This window comes from Haemaphysalis longicornis, unplaced genomic scaffold (genome assembly GCF_048455015.1).
Source record: "Haemaphysalis longicornis isolate Haplotype H1 unplaced genomic scaffold, Haemaphysalis longicornis Haplotype H1 scaffold_12, whole genome shotgun sequence".
In the NCBI taxonomy this organism is placed as follows: Eukaryota; Metazoa; Arthropoda; class Arachnida; order Ixodida; family Ixodidae; genus Haemaphysalis; species Haemaphysalis longicornis.
The window spans coordinates 50821629-50845562 of record NW_027526225.1 but is presented as its reverse complement, the minus strand read 5'-3'; the positions used below and the strand labels follow the sequence as shown (position 1 = coordinate 50845562).

Below are 23934 nucleotides of genomic sequence, written 5' to 3'. Positions count from 1 at the left end.
TTCTAAGCTTGTTTGTTTATCCGGTGTTGTTAGCAGAGTAAGTGTGTAGGGGGAGTATGTCCCATTTAGTTTGTCAACTTGCTCCCATGCCTTGTTTGAAGTGACTGAGCTGTTTATGGATGACACATAGTTTTGCCATGAGGTTTTCTCGGCATTGCGGCGGATATACCTTGCCTTAACTCTTTTTCTTTTAAAATTTATGAGGTTTTCCTGTGTTGGATATCTTCGAAAGACACCCCATGCTTTATTTTGCTCCTTTTTTGCCTGTTTGCCCTCCAGTGTCCACCATATTTTGTGGTTTTGTTTTACTACTCCTGTGGACGGCGGAATGGCTCTGCGTGCAGCATTAATGATGCAGGATGTAAACTCTTCGTTCAGTTCATCAATGCTAAGGACGTCAGAAAAAACTTCGTCTAAACTTGTTTCAGAAGTAAAAAGTCCCCACTCGGCAGACTGAAGTTTCCACCGACATGGTTTCGTTGGGATAGTTGGTGATGATATTACGGTGATGAGTACAGGTAGATGATCGCTCCTATATGGATTGTCAATGATATCCCACTTAAAATCGCTAAAAACAGAGGGTGAACTAAAAGACAAATCTATGCAGCTCATCTTTCCTGAGCTCGGAGAGCAGTATGTAGGTTGGCCAGTGTTCAGAAGACATACGTTATTAGACAAAATAAAATCCTCTAAAATCTGGCCTCTTGCATCAGTTTTTTTCACTTCCCCAAAAAGAAGAGTGGGCATTAAAATCGCCAACTAATAAAAACGGCTCTGGCAATTGGTTTAGTAAGTCTTCTAAATCTTGCAATGTTATTGTGAGGGTTGGTTCGAAATACACACAGCACACTGTAATTGTTTTGAACGCTAAAAAAGTGGCAGCCACTGCTTCGAACTTAGTTTTCAGTATGTGTTCTCGTGTTGCGATACGACTTTGGGCAATTATTGCAACACCCCCAGAGAGCCTGCACGCTTGCTCTAGGTCGCAACGGAAGACCTGGTATCCTTTTAGTGCGGTTTTGTGCTTAGGGCCCAAGTTGGTTTCCTGAACACAAACGGCCACAAGTGAGTGTGTGGCGAAGATGTCTTTGACGTCATTTAAATTATTTAAAAGTCCTCTGCAGTTCCAGTGGACAATGAAGGCCATGTTAGCTTTTTCTTATTGAGTGAAAACTAAGTTTTCGGTCCCGTGATACGGTTCTTGCTTTTCTTTCCATTTTCTAGGGAGTTCCGCCGCCCCTCCGAAGTAGACGGCCTAGAAGCTCCATCTGTTGTGTCCATTGTCTCTTCCGAGACGCTGGAGGTTCGTGCAGGGCGCACGGGTGCTGAAGAGTTCGACCTCGCCGTGTAGGGTGAGGCCTTGGGGACTGCCGAACCAGGGGTCCGTGCAGCCCGCTTTGGGGGTGGTGGAGCAGCACTAACTGCTTCCACCGGGGGCGCGGTGGGCCTTGCTACAGCCTCACTCTGTGTGGCTTCAGCAGGTGCCGAAGAACGCTGTGATGCCGCGCCCTGTTGCACCACAACGGAGTATGATCGCGTCTGCGCTGGTGACAGTCGCCTCGGTGCTTCGCGAAATGTTAGGTTTTCAGTCACTTTCAGTGTAATGATTTCTTTTTATTTTTTCCACGCTGGGAAAACACGAGAGTACGCTGCGTGGTTGCCCTCGCAGTTCACACAAAAGTATGTTTCAGCTTCACAGTTTTCAGCAGGATGTTCATGGGAGGCACATTTTGCGCAGGTGTCTTGGCCCCGGCAGCTTAGCGAGCCGTGACCGTATCGTTGGCATTTGTAGCATCGGCGAGGATTTGGAATGTACGGTCTTAGTTTCATCTTTGTGTAGCCTATGTCAACGGATTCTGGAAGTATGCTGGATGCAAAGGTCAGGACGATGTGCTTGGTCTGTATCTCTTTGTTTTCTCGTTTGATTTTTATCCTACAGACATTTGTGACGTTCTGTTCTTTTAAACCTTCTAGAAGTTCCTCCTCAGACACGTACTTTAGGTCGTCATCCGAGATGACTCCGCGGACCGTGTTGAGTGACCGGTGTTCACTTAGTTATAGGGATCTCACCAAAAGACGTTAGTCCTGGCAGTTTGTCGCACTGGTGTTTGTAGAGCATTTCGAGTAGGAGGTTTCCATTAGCTAGTTTTTTTTAACTTTGTAGCCTTCACCTAGGCTGGATGTTAGAGTCTTTGAAACTAGAAACGGTGAGACGAGTCGGGCAGTTTTTTCTGCGTGATTGCTGTGCACCACGGGAAATCGAGGGAAGTTGTTGACGTTTTTTGCGAAAAACTGGGCGGTTGCATCGGTGACCCCTCTTTTACGAGAGGGATCAGTTGGGCGAAAAAAAGAAGCCATAAAATGAAAAATCTGTTCGGCTATGGTGCCAGCCGCCCACCATGGAGCCCAACAAGGGGACGGGACAGGAACTCACGAGCAAGTCCTGCCCACGCGAGCTGTACACCACGGCTATAACCTAATATGGCTGAACTCAGGGTTGTCCGCCACACAAGGTTAACCCTAGCCGCCAGGAATAAGGGAAACTGAAGAAGGAACGAGACGACAGGAAAGTTGTTAGAAAGAAGACAGGAAAGTGAAAGTTGAAGAGGATGACAGGAAAAGGCGACTGCCGATTCACCCCAGGCGGGTCAGACCGGAGGTGCCGTCTACGAGAAGCGGAGGCCAGAGTGGTGTGTATGTTACGTTTTTTTCGCTGCTATGCGTGCCTACCAGCCCACTAATCATAGAATGACAGATTAGACGGTCGAGCGCAGCGTAAACATTCATTTATGGCGTCGTTTATTCGTGCCAGTTTCGGTTTCGACAAAAAAACACCGAGCGGCCGCCATGACAGCATGTATGACATGGCGTCACCATTCTTGCCGTATCGCTGCCTCTCTGGAAGCGCGCGCGAGCGAGCGCACGCGCGCGCCCAGACCGGCCGAGGTCTTCGCCGTCCCCACAGACCCGGGCAGCATGACGTCAGTCCCAAAACCATGACGTGTACACACGCCCGAGCAGCGCGCGCCAACCACAGCCAGCGCGTCGGCTTCGTCACGGGAGCCCCGACGTCGGCACGTAGCAGATGATGTCACGTCGGCCCGCTCTGGGCTTTCTCGTGCGGGCGAAGATCAATATGGATTTTAAATATGTTTCGCTGAACGGTTGCTGTTGAAACTTGCTGGTAGATATCTCCTGATAAAAAGGAAGCGTTTTACATAGTTATCTCAGCTTTGAAATTTCGTGTCAGTACTCCTTTAAAGGTCCAAGCACTCGACGTCGGCTCAACCACCAGGACCCTCTTTTCCCCGGTCACGGCGCTGCCACGCACGGCTAAGCGTGGGTGCTCGGGGTCCGTGGTGTCGCACAGTACACGCAAACATCTGCTTTAGCAGATGCCCCCTGCGGGGAGACCCACGATTAGCCACAGAGGATCGCATAGCTTGAATTAAAATGTAACAATTCTCTATTCCAACATGTAGGCAGTCTTAGGTTCTGGAGTTTTTAAAATCAATTCTACCTTGCATGCCTAAGACAAATCGTCGTTAGACGGAGGGGTGCATGATTTTTGCTACGGTCACTGATTATGCCAGAAGAATTACTTCCTTTGCGGGTGCATGTTAAAAACCGAGAAGGTTCCCCCTGCGATTGTAGGGGGAAACAGGTGTTATGTCACGTCAAAAGAGCTGGTGCCCAGCCATCAGGTGAATTTCAGAACCAGCAGCGCATAAAAGGTTACCTTCTTGCCAAGTTACCTTCTTGCCAAGGGTGTAAGGGTTTAGTCAAACAGAAGGGTGTAAATCATTTTAAGCGTACACCCTCCCAAATAATATAACGCGAGCGACGACCGATCGGTAAACGTTCCTGACGAACGTGCCGGGCAAGTGGTACGAAAAAAATCAAACGCGCATTGGAGATGCGCATGTGCTTCACATAACCGAATTTCCCGAGAACCAAGTCATCCAGATACCGTGCCAGGGGATATATCGCTCTCGAGGAAACAGCCTAGCAGGCGATGCTCACTCAGGATTACATCCACTCTACTTGGAGAGCGCTTCATGCGGGTGCGCGTATTCTCGCCCATTCTGCCGCTGGACACCGTGATAAGGCGCTGACAAGCCGATCGGTCTAGGGTGTCTCGATGCCAACACCGCAACGCGCGAATCAACTCAATCAAGGCCCCCAGATCGATCGTCGCTGCCGTGATATAAAAAATCTGGGAACCCGCCGCAGTGACTCAGTGGCTAAGGCGTTGCGATGCTGAGCACGAGGTCGCGGGTTCGACTCCCAGCCGCGGCGGCCGCTTTTCTGATGGAGGCGAAAAAGCAAAGACGCCCGTGTGCACGAGATTTCGGCGCACGTTAAAGATCCCCAGGTGGTCAAAATTAATCCGGAGCCCTCCACTACGGCGCGCCTCATCGCCTGCGTTGCGTCGGCGCGTTAAACCCCCACAATCAATCAATCAATCAATCAATCCCCTCCTTCTAGACCTCTCTCTCAGTACCCACTGTTACCTTGGTCGTCCACCGGTTGTTGTTCCGTCTATCTACATAGCCAGACCAAGTCCATTTACTTTTCTTTATTTTGACTGTGGTATCCTGTACTCGAGTTTGTTCTCTGGTCCAGGAAGCTCGTTTCCTCTGTAATTGGCGCCATTCTTCTTTCCATGGCCTGTTGAGCCGACCTAAGTTTTCTTTCAAGTTGTTTATTAAGGCGCCAATCAGAAATCTTGGAGGGTGCAGAGGTGCTCCAAAAGTTAAACGGAGTGCGGGAGAGGTTGCCGGAAAGGGCAAAACTGCATGCCAGCACGGTCTCTGAGGAGATGCGCCATAGCGAGGTTTCGCGCGCACATACGGCTGGCCCATCTCGATGTTCTAATACTTGCCTTTATCGCCGACTCAAACGAAGCCGCGCTGCAGGGTAGATGCTCTTGCTTCGTCACGGATATATGCGAGTATGTCATGGTTCGTGATTCGCTCGCTTGTGAGGTTGTGGCGAGCAGCTATGGCCAGAATCATGCTTCGCTCACGGAAACGCATAGAATGAAAAAAAAAAAAAAAAAACAAGAATGGATTGCGCGTACTGCTGCATTGCCTGGATGGTTTGAAAGGGAGCTTAAGAGAATTGAGGAAGTGAGCCGAATGGAGGTCACTTGCTTCAAAACAAACTGACTTTATTACACAAAGTTCGGTAAATTATCTTGGGAAAGACGGGTATCCCGGATTGACACGTAAGCGATTGGTCATATTGTAGCGAGTGGAACACTGCCGTAGCATGTTGGTTCTGGCGCCGACATACTCGAGGGTTCTTGAACCTCTAGCTTGTCTTGCTTAATTTACTGGAGATTACGTTTCCTTAAATATCAAGGCACGCGATTCGAAATATAACATTATTTACATTGAAAACAAAAATACACAAACACACTTAACGGAACACGTCTGACTGGCGAGGATAATCCGGTGTTTCCCCTCGTGTGCTTGCCCCCGACCATCGTCTCCACCAAAACACCGAAAACCAGTTTTATTTTAAAAAACACCGCCTGCAATAGAGTCGTCAGAACAAATAGGGTGGAAAGCCTAAACGAAATGCAGCCGTGTACGCACATGCAATTCTGTTTTTGTACAATTTTATGCGTTTTCTTGGGCCAAGCATGATGCTGGCCACATCTGCTTGCAACTAACTTACAATCGAGCGAATCATGAACCATTCAGACACGCATAATCAATGTGGTTGAATTCCTGACGAAACAGAAAGCGGACCGCGCTAAAGATGCAGTCTTCCAGACTGCATCTTTTGCCAGGGTGCTTCGACGTCAGCGCCGCCGTACAGGGTGGAGACACCCTTTGAACGATCCCGCATTTACCTTGGATCCCGTGCCACCACTATTGGGTCAAACTGCTCAACGCCCTGTTCTTTTCGTTTCCCAGAAGACCTAGCAACGCGAAACAGATAAGATGATTCAAACTTCGCCAGTGAACCGCGTTTCGGCGATAATTATAGCGCGGTTTTGATACAACAACTTGCTGCGGCGGCGAGTGAGTGACCCAAAATGGCGGCGTTAACACATAATGTACACCCGCCAAATTTTTTTTACCAATATCATGGGAGCGTCAACAGTTCCGTCGATCAGCGCCGTATGATGGGGTGATACGACAAACTCGGCGAGAGTAACCGCATGCGCAGTAAGCGAAGGCCGCTGCTGCCGTCTTCTGCCAGGCTGTTCCAAGAGCAGACAGCCACCCCGTACTGCTCTTACCAATGGCTTTCACTTGCCCTCTTCGCCACGTTAACGGCGGGTTGAAGGGCAATGTGATAAGCGAATAAAAATCGGGGGTGGCTGTCTGCTTTTGGAACAGCGTAGCAGAAGACGACAGCAGCGGCCTTCGCTTAGTGCGCATGCGGTTACTCTCGCCGAGTTTGTCGTATCGCTGAATCACACGGCGCTGATCGACGGAACGGTCGACGCTCCCGTGATATTGGTAAAAAATTGTGCGGGTGTACGTCTTTTCACCCTGTACGGCGGGAGGTCGTGCGTGAGGCACCATATACAGGAGGCTATGGAGGTACCCTATGCATGAAGCATTGGAAGCGCCCATGGCGAGGCGAGCAGGGATGGCAGTGGAACGGCTTCTTTTGAGGCGGCGTTAAGAACGTTGTGATGGGCCAGCCGGATGTGCCCACCCACTCTCGCTATCTGCGGTGCATATATTAAAAGATCGCGCTGACATGCAGCTTTGCGCGGTCCGGCAGACGCTCTCGTGCTCCGTTTAACTTTCGAAACCACCTGTTCGATTACGGGATGCAATTTTAACACAAAAGTGTTTTATTCCTGGATACACAAAGATTTGACTGACGTCATATCCGTCACGGAAGTGACGCCAGTACAACGAAGCCAGCCGCCTGTACCAACGTTTATAGATACTTTTTGCCTGTACAGGGTGCACCTCTGCACACAGGGTGTTCTTGCGGGGAAGCAACCTTTAGCACCAAAGAGTACGTTTTACTTAGGGTTGTTGGTTTTCGGGTTTTATATTTTAACACGAAATTATTTTATGCCGGGATACAGGAAGATTTCACTGACGTCATATCCGTCACGAAAATTACGCCAGTACACCTTTGCCGAAGCGACCCGCCAGCAGGACGTCGCTCGCTAAGCACACCCACAAGACAGCCACCGACCCGCAAATCATGCTCAGCTGCAGATTTCGCTGCACGTTTAACATTCGTGTTTTACCGATTCCTATGACGAGAAGAATCGACCACAGTTTTTTTCCATCCTGCTAGTTTCTATGAGGAATTTTTTCTCGGGTCCATTTGCCATCGTTACACATTGTAAAATGATTTACGCCCTTTTTGTCCATAACTAACACCGTTAACCCAATAAAAAACAAAGAAAGCACCCTTTCGAAGGGTGTATATAAGTAACGACAAAACATCCTTTAAAGAGGTGTATTCTTGTGTTTTCGATAGGGTGTAAGGGGTGTAAATGATCTTACAGTTCCGGGCTTGCTGAAACAGCAACAGGTGTTAACCAAACCGTGGTGGCTCTGTGTTTATGCGTCGAAGTTTTGCAATAATTTTCTAAGGCTATAGTTTTCGTACGCGTTGATGCTAACGAAATCGCGTACATTTTCCGCGCTTCTATCGCCTCCCACGACCTTAAACGTTGAACAACAAAGCGGTCACTGCCCCCGAAAGTAACTTATGTGCCACTCACTGATTATGGTGCAGACGAGGGGTGGGGTCGCCGATGAAGACCCGAACACCGTCGTCGTCTTCCTGTGCAAACGTCGCCGTCGAGTGTCCGCCTTTTCCCGTCGGAATTTCGGCTAGTTCGCTGTTTGCACCCTTGCAGCGGTTTCTTTGAAATATCAAAGTGGGTTACAATGCAGCCGAATGGTCTGTTCTAAGGCAAGTATAAATTTGCCCCGCCGGGAACAGACACCACACGAGCGGCGGACAAACTGGTGAAAAATGCTTGCCATCGCGGTGTATGAGTAGATGCGCCGCAGATAGCGAGGGTTCGCAGCCGCATTCGGCTGCCCATCTCGATATGCTAATGCTCATCTTATCGCCGACTCGAGCGAAATTGCGCTTGTAGCATCACTTTTTGTCAGGGGTGCCTTCACGCATGAATAATCTTGTTCGCATCGGGAAGAAAACTTGGTCTTCGGCGCAGCGCTCTTTCTGCTTCGTCACGAATGCCACCACTTTCAATCTGCGTGACTTCCGTGGTTCGCGATTCATTCGGCGGCGAGTTTCTCGCGCAATGTGGCTCGTGGATAAATTCCGCAAATGTGCCCAAAATAATGCTTGGCTCAGGGAAACGTGTGAAAAAAGGCGAAACGAGCGAACAGCATGCGGTAATTGGCTGCATTGCTCACCACACAAATAGTTACTCAAGGGAACTCATAGTGCTCATAGTTTTTAACTGATTTTATTTCGTGTTCTCATCAAATCACTTTGTGTTTGGCGCTCTTTGCCCATGTCGGCCTTGCGCCAATAAAATCAAACCATCATCATCATACTCAACGGAACTGAGCAAGTGAGCCGATTGAAGTCCAGCTACGCCAACACGAATTGGTTTTACTACGGGGTACAAACAAACAAGAAATTTATCTTAGACGATTTTTTGCTCGGTGCCGCAAGACACACTTCACGGGTAGTGTGTCATGCGGCACCACATTACTCGGGTATTGAAATCATTGCTGGAAGAACATGCGGTGCCGTCATTTGCACGAATATAATTAGGAACGATTTGGAGAAGCCCGAAAGCCTGTGTAACTCATTTTAACCATCGAGTGCAGGCTTCCTTTGTGTGGCAGTAACAAGCAGGGTGTCGAACCAGAACCGAACCGAAAATCAAAATCACGTGACCGTTGTTTTTGCCGGAACTGTACCCGAACCAGAAATTTTATTTTCTGAGCACGCTGAACTCACTCGAACCGGACCCAAACCAACAAACCAATTGCCGCGAACCATGCATTGGGTTTGTTCGTTTATGTTTTGTTTTTACTGCCCGTCCGTGCCCGGCTGGGTTATCTGTGTCCCAAGCGAAGCGCGTGTTCCATTCTTTATTTTTATGCCGATCGGGTTATCTCATTTTGATTAGGAGAGCGTTTCGCCCTAATGTCACTAACCTAGAATAATCTTTTTTGATCTACAATGTTCTGGATGTAAATCGACGGTTCGAAAAACGATCGTGCCGAAATATAAAAGCCTGCAAAGCAGACGCCGCGGTATTAGATGCAGAGCATCTGATTCACTCGCCTTGTCCCTCCGGCGTCGTCGTCGTTGTTGTCGGCGTTGTCCACCCCTCTGCCATTCTCCTCGCCGCGCGAGCTGCGCTTTCCGCCGCTCTCCGCCGCTCACCCCCTCTCCTCTCCGATAACGAACACTCTCTCGCGAGGGGCATTGGATTGGATTTGATTGGATTGGATTGGATTGGATTGGCTTGGCTTGGATTCGGTTGGATTGGATTTGGATTGGATTGGATTAAAGTGGATTGTGTTGGATTGCGTTGCGTCATAGCCGCGGCACGTTGCGTCATAGCCGCGGCAGACGCGCTGGGGCAGGCGCATGTGCAGTACTCTCTCTTCCGCGGTTTCCTCTCCTTCGGGCGCGCTGCGCATATAACCGGTGTGCCGTTCTCCGGCGAAGCAACATCCACGCTTGGCTCAAACACCTAGAATCCACGCCGCTTTACAAGTACGCCAACGTCGTCATCGACTGGGACCAGCTTACGCAGTCCCCTCAACGTTATGAGCGCTATAAAACGCGTTCCCTTCGCCACTCCGCCTATGCGTCGCATCTACACAGGGGTTCCCGCGAGGGGAGGTGGGAGTTTCTTTTCGACTCGCGGACGGTGGCCTGCGCACGTCACTTTGTTGACGGCTGCTTCGCCGCCTGTGTATTCTTTGAGTTATTAGGGGAGCACAAGTTCGCTCCAATAAACTTATTTTCCTTGAAGACAACTGCGTCGTCTTTGGCATCGTGACATCGTAACGGTTACCTGTTCAGGACGAAACGGTTCGACCATCCGCCGTCAAATCCCGGTCAAGGCCATTCGGGGCTTTTCTTTTTCACGCACCATCAGCTTCGTAACCTCTCACGCACTTTCCCCTTGAGATGAGTCACAGCTCTTTTCGCGGTCACAAGATGAGGAAAGGGACGTGCACCATTATTGCGGACGTATGCCCGTGCTGCGAGCCCAGTGCGCGGCAGAGCAGACGAAATATCCCTCTCCCGACAGCGTCCAGGTGATATGAAACATGGAGTTCATAAATAGGGGCATCGGACCGCAGCGTTGCTGCACAGCGCAACGGCAAAGTGTGCGCGCATACTTGTCGCATTTAATAACTTGCTTAAAAAGCTGCACGGGAGTAAATACTTCGCAAGTGTGACCCTCGAGATGGCGAAGCCGTTGGCTGCTGACCACTGATATGCGGGCTCAATCATCGTACCGGGAGGCCGTTTCTGAGGTGTGTACGGAAAATGACAACGCCGATGTGTCGAGACTGCTACGCATGTTAAAGTTCCCCGGGTTGTTAACAGTCGGTGTGCAATATACGTAGGGTTGTTCGCTCTCGGGTAAAACCGATTTTACACAATTTGGAGAGCTCGGAAATGTTTCAAGAGAATCGGGTTAAACCCGATTTCTCTCCGAGTGGATCTTTTCACAGTCTGCACAATCGGGCGCTGACGGTCCGCCGTACTCAACCAGTACTCGCTAGGAGCAAGCCCCACAAACACAGCTTTCGAACTCATAGAGTATCGTCATGAATCTACCGCTCGGTACTACAGGCTCGCAAATGCGGCCCTGACATTGTTGTGCCTAGCTAATGGAAGCTGTGATGTCGAGAGGACTTTCTCCCGGCTGGGATACGTCTAACGGTCGGTCAGGTCTAGAATGGAGACCGGCATGTTGCGAATGCAGATGATAATATAGGTAAACAAGCACGTGTTAAATATCGATGGCCAGCTTCTTGTGAATAAAATGTTTCATTTCTGGGAGGATAACAATGTTCTTTTTTGTCAGCACTATTGATTCATTTCAAAACAAGCACCAAATTTCGGAGAATATTTCTTAAAACACCCTAAAGTTCCCCCGATTACCAGTGCGAAACAAACACCAATTTTAACGCGTTAAAATTAAAGGTGTTGTGCCACCAAATTTGTTGCTTGTGCATTCTTTGTTGCAAACGTTTCATATTTCATTAGAAAGCATGATACATGCTCTCACATCCACATATTCTGAGTAAAAAATTTATTATCGCACGATTCATGTGAACAGGATTCGGTTTCGGTTTCTGGGCGCCGATTCAAGCAGTGACGTCACAGCGTTGCGCCATAGCCTCCTTTAGTAGGTTATTTAGGAGGCTATGGTTGCGCGGACGCTCTGCCACGCGTGTCTACCATGCGGCGCTGCGGTACGTTGCGACTTTACTGCGGCGTCTGCTCCCCCACATACGTGCTTCACCACGGAAGTAAACACGCCGACTCGTCACGTCAAGCCGCGACAGCTCCGACACGGATTCTTTGTCTGCATTTTCGGATACAGACAAATGAAAACCATGGATATGCAAACCATAAAAATGCAAAGAAAAAACGCTAAAAAAAAAAAAAAGAAAAGTTACCCTCCCCGCGAATCGAACTCGCAACGTTTACCGGGCGGGCGCGACGCGCGAAACCACTGAGCCACCGAACAACCGATTTGCCAATGCGATATAGCAGGTGTACTAGATGGAGGCCCATCCTTGGAGTCGCACGTCGGTGTTTACTAGCTAGTTTACAGAATTCCTGACTTGTAAACTCAAATTTCTTAAATAGCGCTTGCGCAGCAAGGTTTTGCGATGCCCCCGCAACAGCTTATCGCCATCAACTCTGCTATTTTGCGAAAGCGCTCGCAAAAATAAGTGTGCCCGGCTGCGACTGCGATTTTGGGATAGTGCTTGCCGTACTTTGGTTTTACGTTTTACGTTAAAAACCTTTTCCGATACTGATCTCTTATTACCCAAATTACCCTACGTAACTCTTCTTCTGCACGAAACTATTTTCTACAGGCGAGCAGATCGCACACGCATTCCGGGGTAGCGGCGTCGCCGAAGAGCACGGCCGAAGCGTCGAACGCCAAAATACGGATCGCATTAGCGCTAGTGTTGAGTTGTATGGGCTTCATTGAACTTACTGAGTTTATTACACTCCAGAAACTAACAAAATAAAGCCGCGTTCATTGCGGCACGAATGTTGTCGGGGCGCAGTTTCTCTCGGTCGATTCCCGACGACGCGTCGGGCGACCAGTCAGGCGACCGGTTTTGTTGGCGTCTTCGGTCGGCGAGTCAGTCACACTACGGCGACTTTCCTTCGGCCGACGTGTATCTGTCGCCGTCGGCGTAGTGTGACAACGCGGTCTGGATATTCGGCAGTTGGCCGATGGTTTGGCGACTCGTCGGCGTTGCGTCGTCGTCGCCGTCGTGTCGGCATAGTGTGTCTGATACGACCAAGCGACCAAACAAACTGTGGTAACTGGAGTTCACGTTCACGTCGCTCGAGTCGCTAGCGTTGTATGACGTCACAAACTTTGCTACGCTGGCAATTCACTGACGTCATGGTTAGTGGCGCTAGCGATGGGTCCCGATTTCCAGAAGAGCATTTAGGTAATTTTTAGAAGCGAATTCAAATATATATTAAGCGCTTGCTGTACCCAGCACTTCGTGTTGAGGGTCGTTGGATGCAGAGGAAGCCTACAGCAGGCTTTTTACAGAGTTAAAATTTGGTGGCACAACACCTTTAAGAACCTTCTTATAAAATAAACCGAGTGTATCACTAATTACATCTGTTGGTTTAACCCGAAAAGCCCTAATTTTGGAATAGTTTTACAAGAAAACCCGATTTCTACACGAGTAGGAGTTTGAAAAATAGCACCCGATTTTAGCAAAATAAAAAACCCGAAATCGAACAGCCCGGTGGGACTCATACCACAGGTGTAGCTTCGGGGCTTCAAACGCGAAAGTATTACAGCAATGCTGTATACCTCTAGCCCGAACGGTTTCATAGCCGTAAGCAAAAAAAAATATCCGTGGGCAAAAACGCCAAGGCCGAAGACGCCGAGAGCATGCATCAGGCTAATCAGGCATACAGCACAGAGCTCAGAATTCGTTTAGGGAAACCGCAAGAGAAGCATCGAAACCACATTATGGACGATAAGGCACATGTGAATGTTGGGATCCCCCCATCCCCCCCTACGATGTGCTTACGGTTAAGATTATGTGTTCAGATTATCTTTGAAGGCTACGCAGGACTAACGTCACTAAGTAGAGCAGTTCTTGCCCAAGACGCCGAGCGCATGGTAGGATAGGCACGACCCAGCATATGCCGCCAGACAAGCCGAGCATAGTGTCAGTAGATAACGTATTACAGTACCGCCACTGAGGACTGAGGCACAGAAGTCGGCATGAGCCGACTTTCGTGCCGACGAGTCGTCGGCTCGCTTCGTCGACTCGTCGACGAAGCGAGCCGACGGGTCGCTGAAGGTGCGACCACTTCGGTCCTGCTCCGTGGCGTATACGGCGGATGGTTGCGTTGCGACGAGCTCAGCTTGTGGAACGCGAAAGGTAGAATGTGTAGCTTGAACCGTGCACGCACGAACGCGTTCCGCTATCCATTGGCGTTTCTCTTCGCATCAAATCAGTCGGCGTTCGCGCCATTCGCCCGTCGGCGTCGCCAGGACGCAGCTTACGCCAACTGTCGGCGCTTGTTAGCATCATGATGCTTCACCTCTTCGCTTCACCTCTCTTAGACAGCAGCACCATCCGCGTCAATAAAAGCTCTTCTGACGTTTCTCCTGTGTTAGTTGTGCTGGCGTCATTCCCGTGACGGATATGACGTCATCGAAATCTTGGCGTATCCGGGAATACAACACTTTCGTCTTAAAAAGCAAAACACCAAGAGGCACATTTTAAGGCGAAGCATCATCTATCTCACTGATGTCGTATGTTGCGTCGAAAACGCACTGCGGGAAAGCCATCTTTTTGCGACGATGATGCTGATCTTGGGTGAAGTAAAAGAGAAAAACACGCTTCACGTAGTCGGAATTGAAACTGGGTCGCACACCTTATGAAGCTAATGTCTATCCGATTACGCCATTCCGACATGGGCGAAGCATTTTTTATTTGTAAAGGCGTGCATGGACACGGAAAATTAAACATAAAAAATCATGCACCCATCCTTCAAAAACCGACGACTGTTTCGTGCGAAATGAAATCGCGAAGGATCAAAAAGTCGCCACGATGTAAAGTTCAAACTGCGAGTGAGTCAAAGTCAAAGCTCAACGAGGCAAAGCTCAAACCGTCTGAGAGTCAAAGTCTAAACTAGACGATTACCAAAGAATCGCCCTAAAAAAAGCTAGATGGCTTTAACTGTGGCAAACGAATCCACGGCTATGCGGAGGCGTTTCTTTGCAATCGATCAGCCACGATTGGCATAAATGACGCTCGCACTGACAAATTCATGATACCTAACAAAGGCACCCCCCATGGCTTTGTAATATCACCCCTACTGTTTAATGTAGCGATGATAGGCCTGGCTAGAGAGCTTCAAAACATCCTGGATATAAGACATGCCATGCACACGGATGAGGTAACAATCTCGATAACCAAGTGCTCCTTGGGGGAAACGGAAGCAAAGCTACAGGCAGCAGCCACATACGTCGAACGAGTACGCCCATAAACGAGGCCTCAATTGCTCGACAGAAAAATCTGAAATATTCCAATCTGGTGGCACAAGTTAGATCGAACTGTTCCCGCGGACTCCGCCTCAAAGTGTACCACGAGCGCAGACAGATACAAAAAAAAAAAAAACGGTGCGAACACTAGGGATGTGGATTCAATCCAACCAACGGTGTACCCCCACCCTAGCCTTGCTCAAAACCGTGACGACGCAAGTCTCCAGAATGATAAGGCGAGTTGGAAACCGACGCGCCGATATAAGACAAGAAGACACTTTGAAGCTCGTGCACAGCTTGGTAGTGAGCAGTGTGACATACAGTCTTCCCTACCAGAACCTGAACCTTTCTGAAGCGCAACAGGCCGAAATAATAAGAAGAAAAGCGTACAAGACGGCGCTAAAGCTACCGGTATGCACGTCAACAGAAAAGCCAATGGCCTTAGGGGTCCACAACACATTTCAAGCACATAAAAAAGCCGAAATCAAGGCCCAGACTGAGAGGATGATGCAGACCCCGACGGGTAGGACGCCCCTGCGCCAGCTGGGTTACACAGAACGAATCAAAGAAATGTCCAAGACAGCAGACATTCCTTAGAACATCCGCCTGAAGGTCCACGTGGCCCCCATACCTAAAAACACGGTCCCCAACCTCCATCAAGGCAGGCGCCAAGCACGAGCGGATTACATACGCCGCACGTTCTCCTCCATGGACAACCCAGTGTACGTGTACGCAGCCACACAAGATTCACGGAAGGGACGAAGGGTGGCTGTAGACCCAGACCTCCATATTATCACCTGTGGGTAGCTACGTCATTGTACCGTGACAGACGCGGAGGAGCCAGCTGTCGCTCTGGCAACGGCGGAACGCTACCGGACGGGCCGGTCAAAATGAAATACGAAAGTTTAATGGCGTAGACACACCAAGAGAAAACACACTAGGCCGCGATGTAGTAGCACTGGCAAACAGGCAGAACGCGTCTCGATCCTCTTCCTCGCCTTCCTTTCAGTCCTTTTCTTAAAAGGTGCTATGAGGCATCCTCAGATGGAGGGATTGTAACAGGGAAGCCGCCGTAAGACATACACTAATGGCTCGCACGATGACAGCACTGCAGCAATATGCAACGATTACGACTCGCATGAGGCCTGTCGACACTTTTTGAAGGAACATGTAATCCACCGCGCACTCCAGGCTAAAGGCGTCGTATATTCCAACACCCTGAGCATCCACCTAAGGTTCAACACAGGATCCTGTGGGCCCCGGCGCACTCGGGAATAGAGGGGAACAGAGAGGCGGACAGGGCAGCTCGAGGTTATACTACCAACCGAGCACCCGATGATTCCGACCTCGAAGAACCCACACCAGTCCCCCCGGAATACTCGGCCACATTGGCATACTACAGGGGTATCATGAGAAGGTATCTTCCGCCACACGAATCCCTGACTAGGGCAGCAGCCACCAACTGGAGGCAGCTGCAGACAGGAACGTTCCCAAGCCTAAACGTGCTGAGCAAAATTTATCCGACTCGATATGTACACGCATACCTTTTTCGCCATCAATATTAAAAACCTGCCCTCTAGTACACTACATGGGAATTCCAAAGCACAACGGCTGACCCCAACATCAGAAACCCTAGTGCGGAGCAATTGGAGGCACTGCTGGCCAGCGACTGCTGTGAAGACCAAATCGGTCTGGTTCAGCGGGCACGCAAAGCAGCAGAGGCCGTTGGAGCCGTGGACAAAGAGAACCACCCCTGCTGGACCACCAGGAACTAGCACGTGGCACATGACCCGGTGGAGTGGCAAGAATTTCCACCGTGCTCTGGGAGCTGCCATTTTAATGATCGAGGCGCCACCTGGCGGGAATTTCTTGGGGACTGCGGGGCGAGCAGACGACGCCGCAGTCCCACGCTGTTGCTCCGTGCCGCGCGTGGATATCAGATGTACCGGTGGATTCGGTATGCCAGTAGCGACTAGTTCAACGGTGCTTTAAAAGAACGTTCAAAGCGTCTGATAGTTGTCAGGTTTGCCCAAGAATTCCTTTCCCAACCCGCTAGGCGGGCCACCCCACAGGCGCTTTGTCCTGACCTGACGGAGGTTGTTTGTGAGGCTGCGTTTCACCCTGCAAGCAGGACGCCCGACTTTTCATCCCCAATTGATGTTTATTTTCTTAATTGTGGGCAATTTTCCGTCATTGCCTTTACTTGGTGATGTACAAATGCTACTGGTCCGGACGTCATTACGTCGTTGTTGGCTTCACCAACAATCAGCGTAAGCGCAAAGTGCTCATGCAAGTAACGTGTGAAGTGCACCACGACAAAAAAAGTGTCTGCATGTGCGGAGTCTATTCGCTGCACAAATTGCCTGAGTCCCTTGAGTGCCGCCGCGAATGGGTCATAGCGCTGAATCGGAATGACTTTGAACCTCGCAAATTTATATTCAAAAGGTTTATCTTCTTCCATAATCTTGTACGTTTCCACCTCCTTCTCAATCGTAAGATGGATTGTCAAGATATTACTTACTATATTCAAAGCTATATTAGGCGCTGTTCTATAGGCTTTGGCTACTTTTAGTAGAGCTATCCTCTGTATCGACCTCAATTTCCGCTTAATGTGACTTTTAGCTGAATACCAGAAGGGTGCTGCATATACAATTATCCTTTCAATAGCTCTTAAGTATATTATTCTTAAATGTTGACTTGTCATTCCTTTTTTTCTAGATGTGAATTTCGATAAATTTACCGCCAGCAGAGTACCTTTCTCTTTGATATAATTTAAATGGCTCATAAAGCTTAGGCGACTATCTATGATGACTCCTAATATCTTTATCTCTTTCTCTATCTTAATATTGTTACCCTGCATCTTAAAAATTGGTGGTCTGTTCTCGTATTTGTTCTCAAGGACTATTGCTTTTCATTTGTCCGTACTAGAGCGCAGGTTTTTCGTGCTCACCCATTTTGCAACTTTCTCTAAGGCCGCATTTGCTACCATTTCAATTTTAATCCTTGATTTCCCTTTAACTACTGCCGTAATATCATCGGAAAATGCTTGTACATGGCAACCAACCCCAAATTTCTCATTCAGCAGGTCGTGAATCATGAAGTTCCAAAACATGGGACTCAATGGTGATCCCTGAGGTGACCCGATGGGTAATTTGAATTCGAGTTTCTTAAAGCCGGTGTCGTATATTATAGTTCTGTTTATTAAAACACTTGCGGCAATCCTAACCAAGTTCTCCTTAAAACCTATTTTCTTACAAAATGCCACCACATGATCAGCTCTTATGGAGTTAAATGCATTCTTAATGTGTAAAGATATTAATACCGTTGTTTCCCCATCTAATTTTGCTTGATCAATTCGCCTTTTAATTTCTCTCAGTGCTTCTGTCGTCGGCTTGTCATGTATAAAGCTAAACTGGTTTTTGGAAAAGTGATTATTTTTGTAAAGAAAATAATACATTTTTTCAAATTTCACAATTTTTTCAAACACCTTACCTAGTAGTGAATTTATTGCAATTGGTCTATACCGTTCGTAATCATCTGTTGAGTTGTTTTGCTTTGAGATAAAGATCACTCTGGATCTCTTCCATTGTACTGGAAAGTATCCAAACCTATAACATCCTGAGTATACCCGATGAAGAAAATCCTTAATTACCTCATAGATTCCTGGTAAAAAGTCCGCACTTATACCATCTGGTCCAACTGCTATATGGTTCCTCAAGGCCCATAAAGTATATCTAATTTCCTCTTCTGTTATGACGTCGTTGGTATTCTCAATATGTTCTACTGTGCTACTGATATTGTCTATCTCCTCTTATTGCTCCGTTAAATAATAGAAATGGCTTACTAATTCCTCAACCGTTTCTTCGACTGATTGCGTCCGTTCCCCATTCTTCTTAGGTATGCTCGACAATACCACCTTTTTCTTAATCTGGTTCCTAGCTATTTTGTAGGGCAATGTGAATGGATTTGATGCCATGTGGGCGCAAATTTCATCCCAACTTTTCTGTTTTTCCTCTTTCAGATGTTCATTGTACTGCATGTGAGCTTCATATTATCTCCTTTTATACTCTGTTCTGTGTATATTATCTGATCTCTGATATCGCCTCCTGAGTGCCCTTAGCCGTTTACGCTCCACCTCAAGTTCATCATTTCACCAGCGCTTTGGCTCTTTATCCTTTGTGACATTTTTCGAGTGTTTTTGGACAAGACCTTCGAATTTTATATAAAAGTTATCAACTAAACATTTTACCTCGTCTGCTGACTTTGGCTCCTCGGTTTCCTTATACCAAGGGTCACCCTTTAAATCGCGTAGTATCTTCAGTTTCCCTTTTTTTGTCAATCTGCGTTCTTTATGCTTTTCTGTTTTAAAAATAGTTATCATGATGTACGTGTGATCGCTATTGTTGTGCTGTTCTAACACCTCCCATCTGTTTGTGTCTGTCGTTAACTCTATGGATGCCAACGAACGGTCAATCCAACTCTTCCCGTTTACCGTTTCAAATGTAGGGATTGACCCCGAATTATTTAGAATATTTAAGCTATTGGCGTTGATAAAACTAATTACTTCATCACCCCTTCTATCTGCTATTGACCCTCCCCATAAATGATTTTTTGCATTAAAGTCCCCTGTAATTAGAAAGTGTTTACCTTCGACAGTATTTAGTAGATTCTCTATTTCAACCATTATTGGATTAAGATCATTCTTTGGTGCACAATGTGCATTTATAACAATTACTTATTTATCTCTCAATTCTATTCTTGTACATACTATGTCGCTCTCAACTACAATTCGAAAAGCTAGGATATCTTCTAAATGAACAAGAATTGCCACTTTTGGGCTATATGCACTTGCCACTATACGTGTTTTAATTGGAAAGCCTATTGGTTTTCCTTGTACATGATATGGCTCCTGTACAACCGATATAGCTATCATGTTCTCTCCTTGGTACGTATTCGCCTTGAAACTCCTTGCCAGGTTAATTTGGGCAAACTTTAACTCTGTGTGAGATACCTTGAATTTTTTATTTGAATTTGTTGTCATTACCCGAGTGACTTATCTCTGTTGACCCTATCTTTTCCCCCTCAAGATGGTCCTTTCTCACACCATCGTCTGACGTAACTAGATGCCTTTGACCAACTTGCCTTCTTACATTTAGTCGTAGTTGGTTCTTTCCCGCATATTATCTTGAAATCGTTGGAAAGATGGACATCTCACGACCATCATTGAGTGCCTTGCATCTAGTACGTCCCGTCCGACCTTGCGGTTGTACAGCACGCACTTTTGACAGAAGAACTCTGATACCGGACATTCCCAATGATGATGCCGCCCTATGCAGTCTGTACATGTCGGGTTTCTTTGTTTGCACGCCACCGAGGGGTGCCCAAACCTGGCGCAGTTGTCACACCTTGGGACATCCAAGTTTTCGTTTGCCCTGAACATCGTCCATCCAATCCTCACACGTCCTTTCGCCATGATTTTTAGGAATGCTGGACCTGGGAGTTGAGCTATTACTGTTACTTCACTCTTCCTCTTTGATTGTATCTTCCGTTTTATTATTTTATTCCTCCGCGTTTGTTTGTTTCGCAAGTTCCTCTCGGATTTCTGCCTCCTGCGCCTCATTCGGAACCCCCAAAATGCAGATTTCCGGCTGTCTTCCTCGAGTGAATTCCTCTGCCAGCTTGGTTTTGAGCACTTCATGGGTGTCCAGTTTTGATTTGAGCCTGTCCAGTCCCTCTTTCTCATCGGCTAGGACCAAAACTCCTTGTCTTGTTCTCCGCAGTGTCACGTTCTTCAACCCAAGCTGTGATGGTTCAAAGTTCTTTTTCAGTTCAGCTTCTGCTACCTTTGCTGCGTCTTTTTCCCCTGTGTCTTTCAGTTTGATGTACAAAACACTTTGCTTCCTCCTTTCTTCTTCCTGCACATGATCAGGGTCGGAGTGACGTTTTGCTTCGCTACTAATTGTTACGTCTGCGAAAGTCCTCTGTGGGATACTTTTTAGTGCTGCTCGTTCACCTTCCAATTCTGCCACCCTGGCATTGGGGTCTATTGTTAGGCCCCTCATCTCCTGAATATCATGTGCCAATCTTCCCACTGCTATTTCGTCTTCAGTTACTCGTCTTCAGTTACCTTTATTAGGCTACTGAGAATCCTTGCGTCAACTTCTTTTACCTTTCTTTGCAGTTCAACTTTGAAGGTTTCCTCCTCCTCGTTTTCGACCTGTTTCCGTGACTCATCCTCACATTCGTCCTTTCCGAGTTGCGGGAATTCCTCCTCGTTCTCTTTTGCGGAATTCGCCTTTTCCTTCCTTTTCCTTCTGTCTGGCATGCTTGCGTCCCTTTCCTTTTTCTTTTTGCGCTCCAAACTGAAGTCCCTCGTTCTCCTTCCTACCTCCTATTCTGCTTTGGGCCCGTTACCCGCCACCTGCTGCGACTTACTTATACTGTCCCGAACGTCCTTCTTGTTTTCAGTTTTCTGTTCGATTCACCACGAAGTGGGTCTTCTTTTCCGCTAGATCTGCTTGTGTCAGGCTCAAAAAGTGGTTATAGATTTCTGTAACCCCCTTAGTTGCTGAGATTTTCACATATTACTACTTGTCTGGATTTCCAAGTTTTAGGCTCCCATTGCAACAGCCCGATATGATTAATGTTAGAGAATAAGTAATATTGATTCACTCGTCTAATTTCCAGCTAAATTCCTATCACTTTCTTGCTTTTCTCTGTGTTAGAAACGTATCCTAACAGTGCCGAAGGCAAAACTCCGCTCTCTTCCTTTTCACATTTGTGGGTGCAGTCCCAGTTGCACCAAAAATTCCGTCCGCACACAACGGCACCCGAAGACTCGCCTTACGAAGTTTTCGTTAATTTCACTATTACACACACGTAATTTGTGCCCCTTTATGCAGGAAAATTTACTGAACCCAGTGTTATACTTCGTTTTTGAAGAAGCAACCGAACTATTGCTTAATTTAAAGTTTAATTTGACATTTTTTCCAATGAAGCCTAGCTCTCGCTTCGAAATTTTGTCTCCTGTTTTCGAAATGAAAACTTTATTTTACGAACTGCAGATTTCTCCCCCGTAGTTTAGCACCATTTATGGACTGTTTATGCTGTTATTTACCTCCTTTACATGCTTAATAAATTCGGAACGTAGTAAAAAAGAAAACTCCCACCTCCCCTCGCGGGAACCCCTGTGTAGATGCGACGCATAGGCGGAGCGGCGAAGGGAGCGCGCATAACGTTGAGGGGACTGCGTGAGCCGGTCCCAGTCGATGACGACGTTGGCGTACTTGTAAAGCGGCGTGGACTCTAGGTGTTTGAGCCAAGCGTGGATGTTGCTTCGCCGGAGAACGGCACACCGGTTATACAGTCGAACACGGATATATCGAACACGCTTATATCGAATTATTGTTTATATCGAACAGTCGAAACATCCGCTTTGAAATCGCGTGCAAAAGCATAGCACCGTTGTACGCGTGTATTGAGCTCCCGATCACGGGCGCATTCGATATATCGAACTCTGCACCGCAAGTTACCGCTTATCACGACTTTCAAGAGCTCTGAGATGTGTGGAGCTTTCAGATAAACTTTAGATGGGCATATTGAATATTTCGAATTATCGATATATCGAACTTTTTTGCGATCCCCTTGGAGTTCGATATATGCGTGTTCGACTGTATGCGCAGCGCGCCCGAAGGAGAGGAAACCGCGGAAGAGAGAGTACTGCACATGCGCCGGCCCCAGCGCGTCTGCCGCGGCTATGACGCAACGTGCCGCGACTATGACGCAACACAATCCAACACAATCCACTTTAATCCAATCCAATCCAAATCCAATCCAATTGAATCCAAGCCAAGCCAAGCCAATCCAATCCAATCCAATACAATGCCCCTCGCGAGAGAGTGTTCGTTATCGGAGAGGAGAGGGGGTGAGCCATAGAGTTTCATACTAATGAAACTAGAGGGGACACTGGCGCTGCAATCGTTCAACCCCCATGGAGCTGATTGTGTGACGTAGACTCGTGATTTTCGAACTTGGCTTAACTTGAGGCTTGACGATTGTTATATGTGCTAGGCTTCGTACTTCTCCGCGCCGTCAGTTTCGGTTTCGGCGTCAAAAGCGTCGGTGGGTCATTCCGGGGCAGAATTGCTGTTGGCGTCCGATTCCAGCGGCTGCAGTGAGCAAATACTGCACGGCTGGAATGAATGGATACGGGAAGCACTCCGCGCCGGGTACTGCGTTCCATCCTAGTCACGTTCATGACTACGCTTGCGATTATAACACGAGCACGGTAGCGCCGAAGACAAATAAAAATCTTTTATCAACAGTAAGTATATGTGTGCACAGCCGGTGATTTTTTTTTTAATGTTGCGGGAGCGCCCACCAGCGGGTGGGTCGGCACCTTATCATGGGAGAAAGTGGCGAAACAAGTGAGGGTAGGCCGCTTGCATAGGACGATCCCGCCAGTGCAACCGTCGTCTGCTAGGCTGTTCCAGCAAGCACAACTCAGCCGACTCAGTCATTTTCCGTTGCTAATCAGCTGCGTGTATTCACCGGCGTAATCAAGGACTGCGTTAGAACGGTGGTTTGGGCTAGTTGGTGGTGCATACTGAAATTACAGCCAAAAAGACGGTTAGTTAGACAGTTGTTAGTCAGCGCCTTGTGTCGTCGTTTCCTTGTCCCGTCTTTTTGCGCTGTTTCGAATTTCAGTACGTAACCAAGGCTCACGCGCAATCGCTGTGACCGCCTGTAACCTTGGACGCATATGGGGTGTTTGAAGCTGAAGGTAAAACAATGTAATGAAATGAATACTCTGTATATGCAGCGCAGTATGATCTCGTTAAGCCGTACCAGACAGGGAGAGAAAACGTACCTCTGCAACGGTAGAATGGCTTTACCTATTGCAACAGAACGCGGCCAAATGATTGCTTGGGGCCTACCAGTACTTTTGGGCCATAAACTATGGCTTATATAGCTATGTACTGGTGAAGCCATATGCCTGTAAGATGAGGCGATCACAGGCATGCATGCTTGCTATTCAATGAAGTCGCTGTGAGTCTGCATTGGTCACAGTGTTCCCCATCCAGTGACAGGTGTTGCTGTAGCAACTGTTCGCGTTAGTGGAACCCTGGCTCAGCGCCTGGAGACAGGCATATTGAGCACACAGAAAAAGTTGGCGACTGTACTACGCGAGTGCTGTGTGAATTTATTGCGCC

The 23934-nt window shown here is 47.9% G+C and overlaps 1 protein-coding gene across 2 annotated transcripts in view; it reads right to left on the bottom strand.

Annotated features, from left to right (window-relative positions):
- LOC144162634 (uncharacterized) overlaps positions 1 to 23934 on the bottom strand; it is an 86317-nt gene that overhangs the window by 17110 nt on the left and 45273 nt on the right. The window contains exon 1 of one of the 2 annotated variants that reach the window (XM_077693251.1): positions 7718 to 8075. The exons of the other annotated variant lie outside the window; for it this stretch is intronic. The gene's annotated coding sequence lies outside the window, so the exon portion shown is untranslated. Of the gene's footprint in view, positions 1 to 7717; positions 8076 to 23934 lie in introns of those variants that run through there. 2 annotated transcript variants of the gene reach the window in all.